Raw genomic sequence first — 16,581 nt, forward strand, 5'->3', positions numbered from 1 at the left:
ATACGAACAATACAAAGTTCCAAGTTCACCATGGAGAGGAAAAGCAGATAAAGTGAGGGTGGATTAAGAGGAGAAGCTAGTCTTTTTTTTTTTTTTTAAAGATTTTATTTATTTATTTGACAGACAGAGATCACAAGCAGGCAGAGAGGTAGGCAGAAAGAGAGGGGGAAACGGGCTCCCTGCCAGGCAGAGAGCCGGATATGGGGCTTGATCCCAGGACGCTGGGATCATGACCTGAGCCGAAGGCAGAGGCTTTCACCCACTGAGCCACCAGGCGCCCCTAGTCTCCTAATTTAGGGGTAGTCAAAGTATAGTTTTCTTTCAGACTGACAAACCAGAAAAATTAATTTTTTCTAATTAGATTTATACTTGAATTCATTTAAACTTTAAATCAGTGGACTTAAAAACAAGATAAATGTATAAATTACAAATAAGTGAGATAAAAGCAAGAAACATAATTTACAAAGCAAAAACTAGAAAACACCAACAGATAACTGGATAAACAAAATGTGATATACAGCTGACCTGTGAACACCACAGGTTTGAATGTGCACTGTATGCCAGTTTTTTTGATATAGTACTACATAATTTGTCTTATGATTTGAGTAACATGTTGTTTTATCATAAGACTACAATCTATAACATATATAACATGCATATTATGTGTTAATAATTGCTCATGTTATTGGTAAGGCTTCTGGTCAACAGTACGCTATCAGGGATGCCTGGGTGGCTCAGTGGGTTAAGCCTCTGCCTTCGGCTAAGGTCATGATCCCAGCGTCCTGGGACTGAGCCCCCACATCAGGCTCTCTGCTCAGCAGGGAGCCTGCCTTCCCTTCTCTCTCTGCCTGCCTCTCTGCCTACTTGTGATTTCTCTCTCTGTTAAATAAATGAAATCTTTGAAAAAAACAAAACAAAAACAAACAAAACAGTAGGCTATCAGTAGTTAAGTGTTGGGGAGAGTAGTCAAAGTTATACAGATTTTGCACTGTGTGTGCAGGCGCTGACACCCCTAATCCCCACACTGTTCAAGGATCAAACATATATATACAAAAACACAATGGAATATTCTTATTCAGCTTTAAAAAAGAATGAAGTACTAATACATACAATTCATAAATACACCAAGATGAAAACATCATGTGCTATATGAAACAAACCAAATGCAAAAGGGCAAATATTGTATGATCCACTTACACGACTCATCTAGAACGGGCAAAATTCTAAGACACATAAAGATCAGAGATAGGTTACCAGATATTGGGAATAAGGAGGAATGGAGAGTTAGTTTTTAATAAGTATACAGGTTCAGTTGGGGAAGATGAAAAAGTGGTTGTGATGGGTATACAACAATGTACCTGTACTTAATGCTAAAGAATTATTATGTAAAAATGGTGAAGATGGTAATTTTTATCTTATGTATATTTTACAATTAAAGAAGCACAAGGAATCATTTAAAAACAGAAAACATTAAGTAAAATGATAAAAACACACCCAACAGAATTCATTTTGACAATAAACAAATGTTTTAAGCATTCATTTTGAATTAAAACAAAAATAAATTACAGGGGTGCCTGGGTGGCTCAGTCAGTGAGGCATTTGACTCTGGTTTTGGCTCAGGTCATGATCTCAGGGTCATGGGATTAAGCTCCACAATGGATTCCACATTCAGTGTAGGGTCTGCTTGAGCTTCCCCTGCTTGCTCAAGTGCATTCTCCCATGTGTACTCTCTCAAATAAATAAATAAACAAATAAATAAAATCTTTAAAAAAAACCTACATGTAATTTTAAAAAGGCACCAACTGAAACAAAATGGTATGGAAAGACAAAGTTGGATAATTTACTGAACAAAGACATTTAGTACAGACAGGAATTTAAGTAAAATACAAGATTCAGAAATTATGATGATTATTTTTATTAAGTATAATTCATAATGAGACCTTTAGCAGTAGATAACTTACATATACATCAAATAATACTGCATCAAAATACATGACGAAAATCATTAGAGTTGGGAGAATGTGAAACAAGTCACAGACTGGGGAAAAAATACCTGCAAAAGAAATATCATATATAAAGGACAGTTACCCAAAATATACAAAGAACTCTTAAAACTCAGCAATAAAAAATTAACAACCCAATTTAAAAATGTGCATAACTTCTGAAGAGATACCTCACCAAAAGCGATACACGGATGGAAAAGCAGCATGCATCATTAGTACTGATGCTCAACATCAGTCATTAGAGTACTGCAAATCAAAACAATGAGATACCACTACATACCTATCAGAACAGCTAAAATCCAAAACACTATAAACATCAAGTGCTCGTGAAGATGCTGAGCAACAGGAACACTCTCACCCACAGTTGGTGGGAAAGCAAAACAGTAAAGCCACTTTGAAATTCAGACAGTTTAGAGATTTCCCACAAAACTAAATATACTCTTACCATACCGTCCAGCAATTATTCTCCTTGGTATTTACTCAAATCGGCTGAAAACTTGTATCCATACAAAAATGAAGCACAGATGTCTACAGCAACTATATTCATAATTGACAAATGTGAAGGCTATGAAGATGTCCTTCAGCAGGTGAATGAACTAACTGCAGTACATCCAGTCAATGGAATAAAATTCATTGCTAAAAAGGAATGAGCTATCAAGTCATCAAAAGATGTGAAGGAAACTTAAACGCATACTGCAAGCTGAAAAGGTTACATAGTGTATGATACCAATTACAGGACATTCTGGAAAAGGCAATATTAAGGAGACAGTAAAAGCACTAGTAGTTGCCAGGAATTAGGGAAAAGGGAGGGCTAACTATGTGGAACACAGGAGATGTTTAAGGCTGGGAAACTGTTCTGTATGACACTATAATGATGGATACATGTCAACATCCACCATTTGTCCACACCCATTAAATGTATAATATCAAGAGTGAACCCTAAACTATGGGCTTTGGTTGATAATAGATGTGTCAATGTTGGGTTTATCAATTTTTAAAAAAGTACTACGCATGGTGAGATGTTGACGGTGGGTGTAAAGGGAGTAAGGGAGAGCTTGGGATATACAGGAACTCTGTACGTTTTACTCAATTTTGCTGTGAACCTAAAATTGCTACATAAAATAAAGTCTATTAATTAAAAAATTAAAAATCATCAGAAATAAAAGAAACTGACATTCAACCAACATATACTTAATGCATGCCCATGTGTTCTAAGTTCTAAACAGAATAGCAGCAAAGAAATAGAGAAACAATAAAATGAACAAAGCCAAATGACTTCAGATGAAAAGTGCTATACAGACAGACACAGAAGGGCAAGAAGTTAGAGACCAAATGGGGTAGGTAGAGGCTATTTTAGATGACTGATCAGATCCCTAATCATCAAGAGAAAAGCAGAAATCAGGGAATCAGAAAACAGAAAACCAACAGGATAAATCTGAAAGCTGGTTATTAAAAACTAATTAGATGAATACTGGGCAAATCATGAAAAATTAACAAAATCACTAGTAAAAGCTGGAAATAAACACCACAGACTTTAAGGTAAAATATTACATATATTCATACAATAACAAATTTAAAAATCAAAAAATATATATAATCCAGAAAAATACAAATGATCAAAACTCACTCAAAAAAGTAAGGATTCCTCAAGATTTTACAGAACTACAGAAGTTACCACATGGCCTGTATACTCCTATTAAACTAAATTTCTGAGTTTTTTTTTCTATTCTTTTGATAACTTCTGTACACTTGACTAATATGAGTGGGATTCTGGTTCCTCATAATACGTGCCTTTGGCTATTAGCAAATTTATTAATATATATCCTTATTAGTAGTTAAAAGAAGAAAAACCTTAGTTAGCATCAACTAAGGAAGTATTACAAAAACATTTAATAAAATTCAGAAGCCATTCCTATTTTTTGTAAAGTCAGAACAGAATCTCTCCCTAAAGAATCTCTCTCTGGTGCTCCTGGGTGGCTCAGTGGGTTCAAGCCTCTGCCTTTGGCTCAGGTCATGATCTCAGGGTCCTGGGATCAAGCCCCGCATCAGGCTCTCTGCTCAGTGGGGAGCCTGCTTCCCTTCCTCTCTCTCTCTCTCTCTCTCTCTCTGCCTGCCTCTCTGCCTACTTGTGATCTCTGTCAAATAAATAAATAAATAATCTTAAAAAAAAAAAACCTCTCTCTCTAAAACCAACAACTGCCATCATTCTTAATTGTAAAAATATCAGAGATACTCTAAGACAATTATCACCTCTCTTATTGAACCATGTCTTAGAAATTCTGGCTAATGTAATAAAGCCCTAAAACAGAAATCAATATATTGTGACTACTGGAAAGGAAGGAAAGGTTACTATAATAATTTCAGACAAGACAATGAACCTAGCAAACAAAAGTAAATAAAATTTTATTGAAGACCAGTAAAATAATAAAAATATCAGACACAAATATCTAGTTACATCTGTGTACTTATCAGAAGTAAATCAAATTAACTAAAACAAAATAACAATTTAAACGAGAAAGGCAAAATAAACTGTATTTTTTATTTTCCTAATAAGCAAATTTTATTAATTTCATTAAAAATGATGCCTGCTTCATTGAGGATAGCAATCAAATGTGATACACACTGCTTGTGATGACACACAGCAAACTTCTCTGAAGGATAACTTAAGACTGTTACATGCTTATACCTTTTCATTCAGCAACTCCACTTCTAGGAAAATATTCTAAAATAATCAGGGATGACTAGAAAACCATTTATTATAACATTTTTATATAAAATATTGAAAATAAGTTACACATTCAGCAATAGGAAAAGAGCAAATAAGGCACAGCTGTACAATGGAATGTCAGGCAAACATTAAAAGATGATTTTAAGAGAATCTTTAAGAACAAAGGGACACTTTCAAGATTTAGCACGGTAACAAATTATACGGAACAGGATTCTAATTTTATAAAAGCAAACTATGTACACACACATATATATAAAGAAGAAAAAGTACTGGCAGGAAGCATACCAGAATATCAACAGTAGTTATCCATACATAATGGAATATGGGGTTTAAGAAAAAAAAAAAGGCAACTTTATTCTTTTCAAGTATTTAGTCAGGAAGGTGAAAAAAGTTCAGGAAGAATTTACAATAGAGACACCTTATCAAACATCTAGCTCGATTTCCACTATTTTTTGTGCCAATGTACCTTCTCCTTTTTTAATACTTTGCTCTTTAGCTGAAATTTTGTTTAAATGCTTTACCCACCTCTTGTTGCTCATGTTTATTATACAATAATTCTGTTTCACTTTTAAGCCCATAAATCACAAAATAAACTAAAAAAAAAAAGTAATTAAAAATTTAAAAGCTGAGAATGTATCTTAAAAATTCACCTTGCAGGGCGCCTGGGTGGCTCAGAGGGTTAAAGCCTCTGCCTTCGGCTCAGGTCATGATCCCAGGGTCCTGGGATCGAGCCCCGCATCGGGCTCTCTGCTCGGCAGGGAGCCTGCTTCCCCCTCTCTCTCTCTGCCTGCTTCTCTGCTTACTTGTGATCTCTGTCTGTGAAATAAATAAATAAAATCTTAAAAAAAAAAAAAATCACCTTGCTCTCCCACTCTCTGACCTGCGTGGAGCCCAATGTGAGGCTTGAACTCGGGACCCGAATATCAAGACCTGAGCTAAGACCAAGAGTTGGATGCTTAACCAATTGAGCCATGCAGGTGTCCTAAAATATACCTTTTCTGATGAAATAAATGCAAGGCAAAAATAAAACTTTGTAGCTTTCCAGAACCTATCAAGCATTTACCTGAAAAAAATATTACCAATGTAACAGCTTGATCAGAAAGATGTGAGGAAGAACTCAGTAATGTGAGTTAAAAGTGCTCTGCATGCATATGTGTGTGTATCACTTTTAACCAACATTAAAGAGTTTTTCCTTACCTCTCCCTGTTTGATTAGTTTCAACTGGCAAAAATTGAGAAATAACTCTCATTTCCAGATAAATAATTCATGCTCTCCACACACTGCAAATAAGGATTGTGGATTAAAACGTGTTAAGAAAATATACAAGAAGAATATTTATATCATAGTAGAGATCAAGAAAAACTCCCAAAGAGCTATAATCAATGGTGGAAATTTGAAGGATGAGGATGAAATCAGTAGATGACAAGAAACAGGGGTCAAGGGGCACCTGGGTGACTCTTGTCAGTTAAGTGTCTGCCTTCTGCTCAGGTCATGATCCCAGGGTCCTGGTCTATAGAGCCTCATGCTGGGCTCCCTGCTCAGTGCGGAGCCTGCTTCTCCTTCTCCCTCTGTCTCTCCCCCTGCTTATGCTCTCTGTCAATAAATAAATGAAATCTTAAAAAAAAAAAAGGAAAAAGGAAGGTTTAAAGGGGGCTTTTTTTTTGTTTTGTTTTCAGATGTGAGCTTACAATGAAACCATTACATTATTCCCTGAATTTCTATAATCGATTTATTTTCACAGCAACCTACAACTCCTGAAACTTTTTCTATACCTGTATTTCATTTCAGTAGCCAAGCTATTTTATATTGTTAAAACTCTTACTTGCCCCCACACATATTTCAGAAGGATTTTTTTTTAAAGATTTTATTTATTTATTTGACAGAGAAATAGAGAGCACAAGTAGACCGTGGAAGGCAGAGGTGCAGAGCCCCCATATTTCAGAAGGATTAAGATTAAAATACAAGGGGCGCCTGGGTGGCTCAGTGGGTTGCGGCCTCTGCCTTCTGCTCTGGTCATGATCCCAGGGTCCTGGGATGGATCCCCGCATCCGGCTCTTTGCTCAGTGGGGAGCCTGCTTCCTCTTCTCTCTCTGCCTGCCTCTCTGCCTACTTGTGATCTGTCAAATAAATAAATAAATAAAATATAAGAAAAAAAAAAGATTAAAATACAATTGTTGGGGTACCTGGGTGGCTCAGAGGGTTAAAGCCTCTGCCTTAGGCTCAGGTCATGATCCCAGGGTCCTGGAATCAAGCCCCGCATCGGGCTCTCTGCTCAGCAGAGAGCCTGCTCTGTTCCTCTCTCTCTCTCCACCTGCCTCTCTGCCTACCTGTGATCTCTGTCAAATAAATAAATAAATAATCTTTTAAAAAAAAAAGTTTTATTTATTTAAGTAACCTCTACACTCAATGTTTAAATTTTTGAAGTTTTCTTTGAGCTTTTAAATTTTTATTTATTTATTTAAAGTTTTATTTAAGTAACCTCTACACTCAATATGTTTAAATTTTTGAAGGTTTATTTATTTAAAGCTTCTAAATTTTTATTTATTTATTTAAACTTTTATTTATTTAAGTAACCTCTACACTCAATATGGGGCTCAAACTCACAACCCTGAGATCAAGAGTCACATGCTCCTCCGACTAAGCCAGCTAGGTGTCCCAATACAACAATTATTAAGAAGAATGTTTTTTTTGATAAAGGCGAAATGCGAAAGATCTTCCTAAGAGAAGGTGAAGGATTACTACCTATGACATATGAAGAGTTTCTACAATTTGATGAGGAAGTACAGACTGATGTAGACTTTGGACAGTAATTTGGCATCTATCAAAACTTAAAATGCTCACTGAAGAAACTTTTTTATGGAAATACTGGTACACATATGCCTATGCACAAAGATACACAGAAGCCCAGTAAGGCTCCAGTTCTACTTGCTCAAAATTGAGAGAATAAAGACTGTCCCTGACTTACCAGGGTTTGACCTACAGTTTTTCATCCTTACAAAGACATGAAAGTGAAGTTTCCACACTCAGTAGGAACTGTATTTTGAATTTTGCTCTTTTCCCGGGGTTGGAAATATGCAGTAACATGCTGTCTTGTGACACAGGGCAGTGGCAGCAAGCCACAGTTCCCAGTCAGCTACGTGATCAAGAGGATAAACAACTCATACACTTAAAACCATTCTATTTTTCCCTTTCAGTACACTACTCAATTAAGTACATGAGACAGTCAACACTTGAAAATAAAATAAGTATTATTTTATTTAGAGAGTTCTGCCCACCAGCAGTCTAACCTAAGTGTTCTGAGCACGTTTAAGGCAGGCTATGCAAAATGATGATGTTTTGCCTTATGCCATTTTCAACTCACAGTGTTTTTATTGGGACAAAAATCCCCTTGTAAGCTGATGAAGATCTGTACAGTAGTCCCCTTTTACCACGGTTTCTCTTTCCGCAATTTCAGTTACCAGCAGTCAACCACTGCCTTGGATCCCATGGCTGAGGTATCATCCGAAAGTCAATGGTAACCTATCCTTACATCACACTGCCTCTGCCATTCACCTCATTTCATCTCATCATGTAGGCATTTTATCATCTCACATCATCACAAGAAACATGAGTACAGTCTAATGAGATATTCTGAGATAGATCACATTCACGTAACTTTAATTATAGCATATTGTTATAACTGTTCTATTTTATTACCAGTCACTGTTATTAATCTCTTACTGGGTCTAATTTATAAACTAAACTTTATCACAGGAATGTATATAAGGAAAAAAGACAGTTTATATAGGCTTCACTCTATCTGTAGCTTCAGGCAGCCACTGGAGGTCTTGGAAATATCCTCCGTGGATAAGGTGGGATTACTGCAACATGAAGAACCATGAATAGGGCACCTGGGTGGCTCACTTGGTTAAGTGACTGCCTTCAGCTCATCCCAGGGTCCTGGGATTCAGTCCCACATCCCACTCCCTGCTCTGAGGGGAGTCTGCTTCTCCCTCTCCCTGCCACACCCTCACCGCCCCCCCCCCCCCCCCTTGTGTGCATGTGCGCGGGCACACACGCTCTCTCTCTCTCTCTCGGCTCTGTCAAATAAATAAAATCTTAAAAAAAAAAGAATAATTAAAGGACAATGGACTGTATCATGACCGTTAAAAAGATGAAGTACAACTGTATATATTGAGATGGAAAAGAATATGTAATAACCAGACCTTGTATTTTTAAAAATTGGTTAAAACCACAGAGTGCTTATTTCTGCATAAAGAAAACAAAATTGTTAACAGTGGCTACCTCTAAGGGAATGGGACTAGAAAGTGAGGAAAGAGCAATTTTTACTTTTTTATTCTAAATAACTGGGTTGCCTTGAACCTTTTATAATAAGCACGTGCTACTTTTGGAATTTAAAAATAAGGGGAAAAACGCTAGTCCATTATGATGCTTATTTCTGGGGGCTGAGGATAAAGTGATTTTTGTCCTGTCTCTTAATAATCTTCGCTACTCTTCAAATTTTCTATGAGAAATACACATACTTTTTAAAATTTGAAAAACCTGTATTTTGTATCAGTGGCAAAGCTTTTTTCCCCCCAATATTTTTAATTTAACAGTTATGGTCTCAGAAAATTGGTCCTGACATCCAAACCTCTTCCAGAAAGCATACTTCTTTTTTTGAAGATTTTATTTATTTATTTGAGAAAGAGAGAGAGAGCATGCACAAGGAGGGGGAGATGGAGAGACAGACTCCCCAGTGAGCAAGGAGCCCCATAGGGGACTCATTCCAGGATGATGACATGAGTCAAAGGCAGACGCTTAACTGATTGAGCTACCCAGGCACCCCTCCAGAAAGCATTCTTAAATCTAAGTTTGGGAGCATAATATTTGCTACAGTAACAATTAAATGTAAAACCTATTTAATTTTTATTTATTTGTTTGTTTATTTATTTATTTATTTTTAAGACTCTATTTATTTGACAGAGACAGTGACAGAGGGAACACAAGCAGGGGGACTAGAAGAGGGAGAAGCAAGCTCCCTGAAAAGCAGGGAGCCCAATGCGGGGCCTGACCTCATGATCCTGAGATCATGACCAAGCCGAAGGCAGACACCTAACAAATGAGCCACCCAGGCGCCCCAAACCTATTTTAGAATGGAATAATAACTAACCTTTATTAAGAACTTAAGCACTGCATTTGCAAGGTACTTTACCTGCATTATTTCATTTGCTTTAAATAGCCCGATGAAAGTTGTATTATATTATTATTACTATCAATCCCCATTTTACAGAAGACAACCAAGTCCTGGAAAGAGTACATGTCTTACCTAGGGTCAGGTAGCAGAACCATGATTCAAATCCAGGTCTCCAGCATCTAACCATTCAAGACACATGGAAGGGTAAGTACTAATGTACCTCAGAGATAATAAATAGGCTAGAACTCTGAAATCCCACATGAATGTTCAGAATGGCTATCCTTAAATAGGTTAATGACCCTAAAATGAAGAAGTAGTGAAAATTCTGATTACAGAAGAAAACAATCAGTATTTCTTCAAGGCAAGGGGGGCTATTTTTCCTTCTCTTTCTGCTTCTACCAAGGTACAAGAAGGATACAAGGGACAACTCCGATTTTTAAGTAACTTACCTGCCCTCTGACTAGTCTGGAATTAGCCCTCTCTGTAACTTGATGGGCTTCTGAAAACAAACTGATCAGAATCCTGAAGCCTTAGCCTTGAACAAGACCTAGTTTCAAGTTTTAATCAAAAGGAGAAATTTCGGGGCACCTGGGTGGCTCAGTGGGTTAAAGCCTCTGCCTTCGGCTCAAGTCATGATCTCAGATTCTGGGATCAAGCCCCGCATCGTGCTCTCTGCTCAGCAGGGAGCCTGCTTCGTCCTCTCTCTCTCTGCCTGCCTCTCTGCCTACTTGTGATCTGTCAATTAAATAAATAGAATCTTTAAAAAAAAAAAAAAAAAAAAAAGGAGAAACTTCAGGGGCACCTGGGTGGCTCAGTGGGTTAAACCTCTGCCTTCCGCTCAGGTCATGATCGCAGGGTCCTGGGTTTGAGCCCCACATGGGGCTCTCTGCTCAGCAGGGAGCCTGCTTCCGCCCGCCCCCCCCGCCCCCCGCCTCTCTGCCTACTTGTGATCTCTGTCAAATGAATAAATAAAATCTTAAAAACAAAAGAGAGAGAAATTTCAGAAAGTCAAAAGAAACATTATACTTGATTAATAGAATAATCGATATTGACAGAAAAAATACAGGAATGACTTTAAAGTACCTACTTATTTTATCTTTATTCGAACAAGTTCTCTTTTTTAAAAAGTATAATTGAAAGTTTATCCTTAGCTATCTGAGCAAGTTTTATGTTTTTTCTTTAAAAAACTATAGTTAAAAAGAAATATACACCACTGTAAACCATGCCTACTTGGAAACCTGCCTATCATAAAGATCAGAGAACCACGTGAACCCCTATTCATTTGTTTAGCAGATACACTCCAATACAAACTTATTTGGTGTTTGGACGGTTAGTATTAAACGTCACAAAGTCCAGAAGAATAATTCTCTTTTTGAAAAATGGTAAACCAGGAATCAAACTCCTAAGTGAAGAGGAATATCCAGTCACTCCTCCTTCGTAAAAGTATCTGCTTCTAAGAAGAACTGACAGGCTGATATCAACAGACCAAATTTCACACTCCAACATTTCTGTACATTAGACCCCTTTGACCAATAAGACCTCTCAAATTGACAACTGACACTATCAAATGATGATAGTATTAAAGCTCCATACAAAGTCACTTAGGTAAAAGTAGAGTATTTAGTGAAAGTAAAATTCACTGAATTTTGATCAACCACTTTCACCAAACCCTGAAACTGGGCTTAACAACCTACATATATTACAAGTCAAAAACATTTTAAGGTTCATCTTTCACAATGTAAATCAGTTTTCTTGGGTAATTAATAGATTTAAAAGCTAAGGATTAAGGAATTGCCTTAATCAATACCCTATATTAACAGAACATGAACAAAGCTTTCCATTCATATGTATCTGTATGTGTGTATATACATGTATGTTTCCACATATCCATAAAAGATACTTAGAAGTTAGTGTGAGTGTGTTTTACAAATACCATAGAGCTTCTGGCAAAGTTGACAAGTTCTAACCTGCTTTAAAAATTACTATTCACTGTCTTCACCCCAATCTAATTTTATTTTATGTTATTCTTTTGGACAATCCTACAAAAACCAAAACCCCACAAGCAAATTCTTGTAAATTTCAATATCCTGCCTACTTATAAGAGCGGAAGAGTCAAACAGAGAAGGGGAAAAAACGTGACGTGCACAACCTTGATCCAAAACACAGCTCGTCGTTGTCTAATTTTAGGCCTAACCATTTTGATTGTCTTTTACAGAGGTTAAAAAGAAAACAAACAACTACAAATAACTTGTAAAGTAGAACTGAAACAATTATATCAATGGGAGTTGGCATGATTTATCAAGGAAGAAACAAATCACGCTCACGACTTCCAGTTAAAATGAAGCGTCAGGGAGGATACGGCCCCGCACCAACCAACAACAGAAATTACTTTTCACACTTTAGCTCTGGGATGACTTTATCTTTAAAGAATTAGTCAAAAGGCTGAGTCCACCGAAGACTGCAGCAACTCCTATGTGCGTTGGGTTAAAGCCAAACACGGTGAAAAGCCAACCTTCGCCTAAATTACCTAAAGAAGCAACTATTCACCCCCTGGCTGAAGACCAAACAAGAATCACGAGAAGATCCGAAAGTTCGGTTATTAGGCGAGGCCCTCAAACCCTCAGAACACTATACGTCCCCACTAACGCGGAATATGGAAGAGACCGCACACAGCAGTTTAGAACAGAGTATAAGGGACGAGAGACAATATGCCTAACCGATGAAACTAGGACGACCGGAGAGGTAGCAAGGAGGGGCTGGGACTCAGTACGACAGGAAAAATCGAGGACTAAAAGCCGAGACGTGAGGTCGACCACTAAACTGAGAACAGGAGGACGCTGAAATGCGAGGGAAGGGAGACCCAGAGTGGGCAGAGCCTGTGGCGCCACACGGCCCTGGGCAGGGCTGGGTCCAGGAAGAGTTAGACTTCGCCAGCCTAGCGAGCTTCCCATTTCGGGCTAAAGCCGAAGAAAACAGCCCTAGGGAGCAGACAATGAGCCACCGCCCCAGGAGTCGCGGCTCCAGGCACGCAGGTGGCGGCTGCCCCGGCGCTGCCCCTGGCAGGTAGGCTGCCGCGGGCCGCTCGCGCCGGCCAGGCCGCGGAGGAGGAAGGAGGAAGAGAGCGACGGCCCGCGTCCTGGCCTGTCTGCACACTTACCCCAGGCGAGGAGAGGTCCCCGCCCCAGCTAGGCGCCTCGGTCCGAGCTCCCGGCGGGCTCCGGAGCCGCCCCGGGCAAGCGCGCGGCGCGGGGCAGGCGGGGACGAAAGGGGAAGCGGGGCGGGAAGACAAGCCGCGCGGGAGCGCAGCCGCTGCTACCGCTAGGCCGAGCGGCAGCCGAGCCCCGCGGGCGCCGGCAGGGGAGGGCAGGGAGCCTTCGGCAATGGCGACGGCCCGGGCCGGAGGGGAAGCGGAACAACCGCCGCCGCTGCGCGTGGCCACAACCCTGGGGGAGGGCGACGGCGAGGAGCGGGCAGGGGCGGGGCCAGAACACCGCCCCTCTCTGGCCCAAGCCGGGAGCTCCACGGGGCGGAGATCCGCACCACCTCCGGATGGGCGGGCTCGCGCGGGGCTGCTGGGAGTCGTAGTTTGGACACGTGCACCCGGCTCTTCTCGCTTTCTTTCACGCTCTTTTTTTTTCCTTCTTGGCGGTGGGAGGGGCGGGGAGAGTGTTCTTTAAATTGAGAAAGACAGCCAGTCCCTCCTTTAATTGAGTATTGTCTCCATTCGGGTCCGTGCCAGTCAAAGATGCTGACCAACATTGCTGTTATAGAAATCTGCTTCCGTACATTTGTTTGTGATAACAACTACATTGTTATCCATTTTGCATTTTACTTACAAACTGTTTTTTGCTGCTAAATGAAGTCCCACCTCCTTGAAATTAAAGCCTTCATGTTTTATCCAGGGAGGAGTTCATCAGCGTATTCACTAATTCTACAAACATTTGAACATCTAAAATGTATCATTTAGGCATCAGGGATAACGGGTGGACATGAATCACTTTGCCTTTGTGGAGCTTACAGATATGCGAACAAGTAATTAAACTCATGAGATCTGGTATGAGAAGAAAACTGGGGAGATTATTTTGGATTGGGTGGCCAGAGAAAGCATCTTTAGGGAGACAACATTTAAGCTGAGAACAGAAGAGAGACATGAGAAGCTCCTAGGAGAAAGCATTACAGGCAAAAGGATCAAGAAAAAGGCTTGCTATGATCAGTAAAGAAGACCGGTGTAGCTTGAGCTTAGTGCAAGAGTAGTGTACTGTGAAAAAACATTAGAGTAGATAAGATTCAGGTCAAGAAGAATCTTGAATGCCATACTAAGGAGTTTGGATTTATTTCAAAAAGCTATTAAAGAGTTTCAAACAGGGAAGTGAAGTAATCTGGCTTATACTTTAAGATCACTAGATTGCTATATGGAAAATGTAGTATACAGATGCAAGAATAGAAGGGAAATGAACTAGAAAGGCAGTAATCGTGACTGATACTAAGGACATGGTAGAAATGGAGAAGGTATCTAGATTGTGCTTGTGTATAGATGTAGAATAAAAACCCAGCTGAAGTTGAGGAAACGGAAACAAAGAGCAGTATAGCACAGTATTATTAGATAACCTGAAAAATAGTCCCATTATTAAACACAGTGAAATGCTGGATAAAAAAGAGCATCCCTTCAAAGGCATAACTAAGCTTTCAAGGAAGAAAGAGGAATACCTCTGATTGTCCTCCAAACTCCACACAACCCAAAGGGGGAGCAAGAAACCTGAGTGGTAAACAGCAGGATGGTGAAGCTATGGTTGTAGTGAGGGTATGCTAACTATCTCATAAATCTCTGTGGTTTTACTGGCTGCACATAAGACCAAAGACAAGGCCTTGGGCATATACAAGGAGTTGGGAGAGTGATCCTGCATAAGGCTGGGAAACTCACAGGGTTATGTGCTCCAAGAATAGACTAGGGATTTAAAAAATTTTTTTTTTTAATCCCCTGTACCAGCCCAGGGAGACAAGCAGAAATTAGTATGTTTTAGTCTAGAGTGGCATGGAGGGGGAAACAATCTCCCTTTAGAATTCATAACCACAAGCTTTCTCTCACATGGGTTTGAAAGTTCAAATTTATAGTACCTATACTGTCTAAGAAACCACAAGTCAAGAAAGTGGTCCCAGCCTGGTAGTGCTTGGAGACCCAGAAGAAACAAATACAAATCCTCACTGCACAGGTTCACTCTTAACCCAGGATTGAAAGGATTTCCAAAGATAAAGAGGATTTTGAAAGCTAAATATGAGCACCCAAAATATAATTATAATATATGTGAGGAAATAAGCCACCATGAATGAAATCAACAGAAACCAAAATTAAATATGAAGCTTGTGAACTTTAGATAGTGGAACTATTGGTTACAGAATATAAAATAATTTTAAGGGTACCTGGGTGGCTCAGTCGTTAAGCATCTGCCTTCAGCTAAGGTCATGAGATCAGGGTCCTGGGATCCCGTTCCCTGCTCAGCAGGGAGCCTGCTTCTCCCTCTCCCCCTCCCCCTGCTGGTGTCCCCTCTCTCCCTGTCTCTCTCCCTCTGTCAAATAAACAAATAAATAATCTTTAAAAATAAAATACATTTAAATGATTAAACAAAATAATACAGGAGTAAGAAACAAGATATTGCTTTTTTAAAAATATGACCACGCAGCTTTGAGAAGTAACAAGTAGATCTTCTACAAATAAAGAATTTAATAATTGCAACCAAAGCCAATGTTTGGGTTAAACAGCAGATTACACATTGAAGAGAGAATTAGTAAACTGGATGACAGATCTAAAGAAATTAGTAAGGGCAGCCCAGAGACAAAGGAAATATGAAAGAAAGATCGAAAGACATTAGGGATATATTGTGAGGGTCTACCATACACCTAGCAAGAACTCTGAGAGAAGAGAGAATACAAAAAAGTGACAGTATATGATGAGATAATGGCTAAGAATTTTCCAGAACTGAGTAAAGACAAGAATCTTCAGATTCAGGAAGCAAAATGAAGCCCAACCAGGATAAGTAAAAGGGATCTTTTCAAACACGACAACGTCAAACTGCAGAAAACCATAGAAAAAGTAACGGGAAAGGAAAGACATATCCTACAAAGAAACAACTATTAAATTTCTGAACATTTCTGAACTGAGACAATGGGTGCCAGTTGATAGTGGAAAATATTTTCAAAGTACCAAGATAAAATAACCACACTTACAAATGTAGACTGAGCTAAATTATCAGTCACATGAAGGTGAAAGAAAGATATCATCAGGGGTGCCTGGGTGGCTCAGTCATTAAGGGTCTGGCTTCGGCTCAGGTCATGATCTGAGGGTCCTGGGATCAAGCCCCACATCAGGCTACCTATTTGGCGGGAAGCCTGCTTCTCTTTCTCCCACTCACTCTGCTTGTATTCCCTCTCTTCTGCTCTCTCTGTCAAATAAATAAATCAAATCTTTAAAAAAAAAAAAAAAGGAATCAGACAAAAGCAGAGACTGTTGCCGGTATTGTAATAGTGTTGTATGGTGACAATGGTATCTACATTTTTGGGAAGCAGAGCAAAACCATAGACTTGTGGAATCACTATGCTGTACACCTGAAACTAATGTAACATTGTGTGTCAGTTATACTTCAATTTAAAAAAAGACAAAGACCTACTAAAGGAACTCA

The 16,581-nt window shown here is 39.2% G+C and overlaps 1 protein-coding gene across 1 annotated transcript in view; it reads right to left on the minus strand.

The window, feature by feature from the left end:
• Positions 1 to 13,347, minus strand: part of PAK2 (p21 (RAC1) activated kinase 2) — a 91,634-nt gene extending 78,287 nt beyond the window's left edge. Inside the window, exon 1 of the mRNA XM_032869347.1 lies at positions 13,065 to 13,347. The gene's annotated coding sequence lies outside the window, so the exon portion shown is untranslated. The remainder of the gene's footprint in view (positions 1 to 13,064) is intronic.
• Positions 13,348 to 16,581: the final 3,234 nt, after the last annotated feature.

Source organism: Lontra canadensis, unplaced genomic scaffold (assembly GCF_010015895.1).
Source record: "Lontra canadensis isolate GAN:19392208 unplaced genomic scaffold, GSC_riverotter_1.0 scaffold38, whole genome shotgun sequence".
NCBI lineage: Eukaryota > Metazoa > Chordata > Mammalia > Carnivora > Mustelidae > Lontra > Lontra canadensis.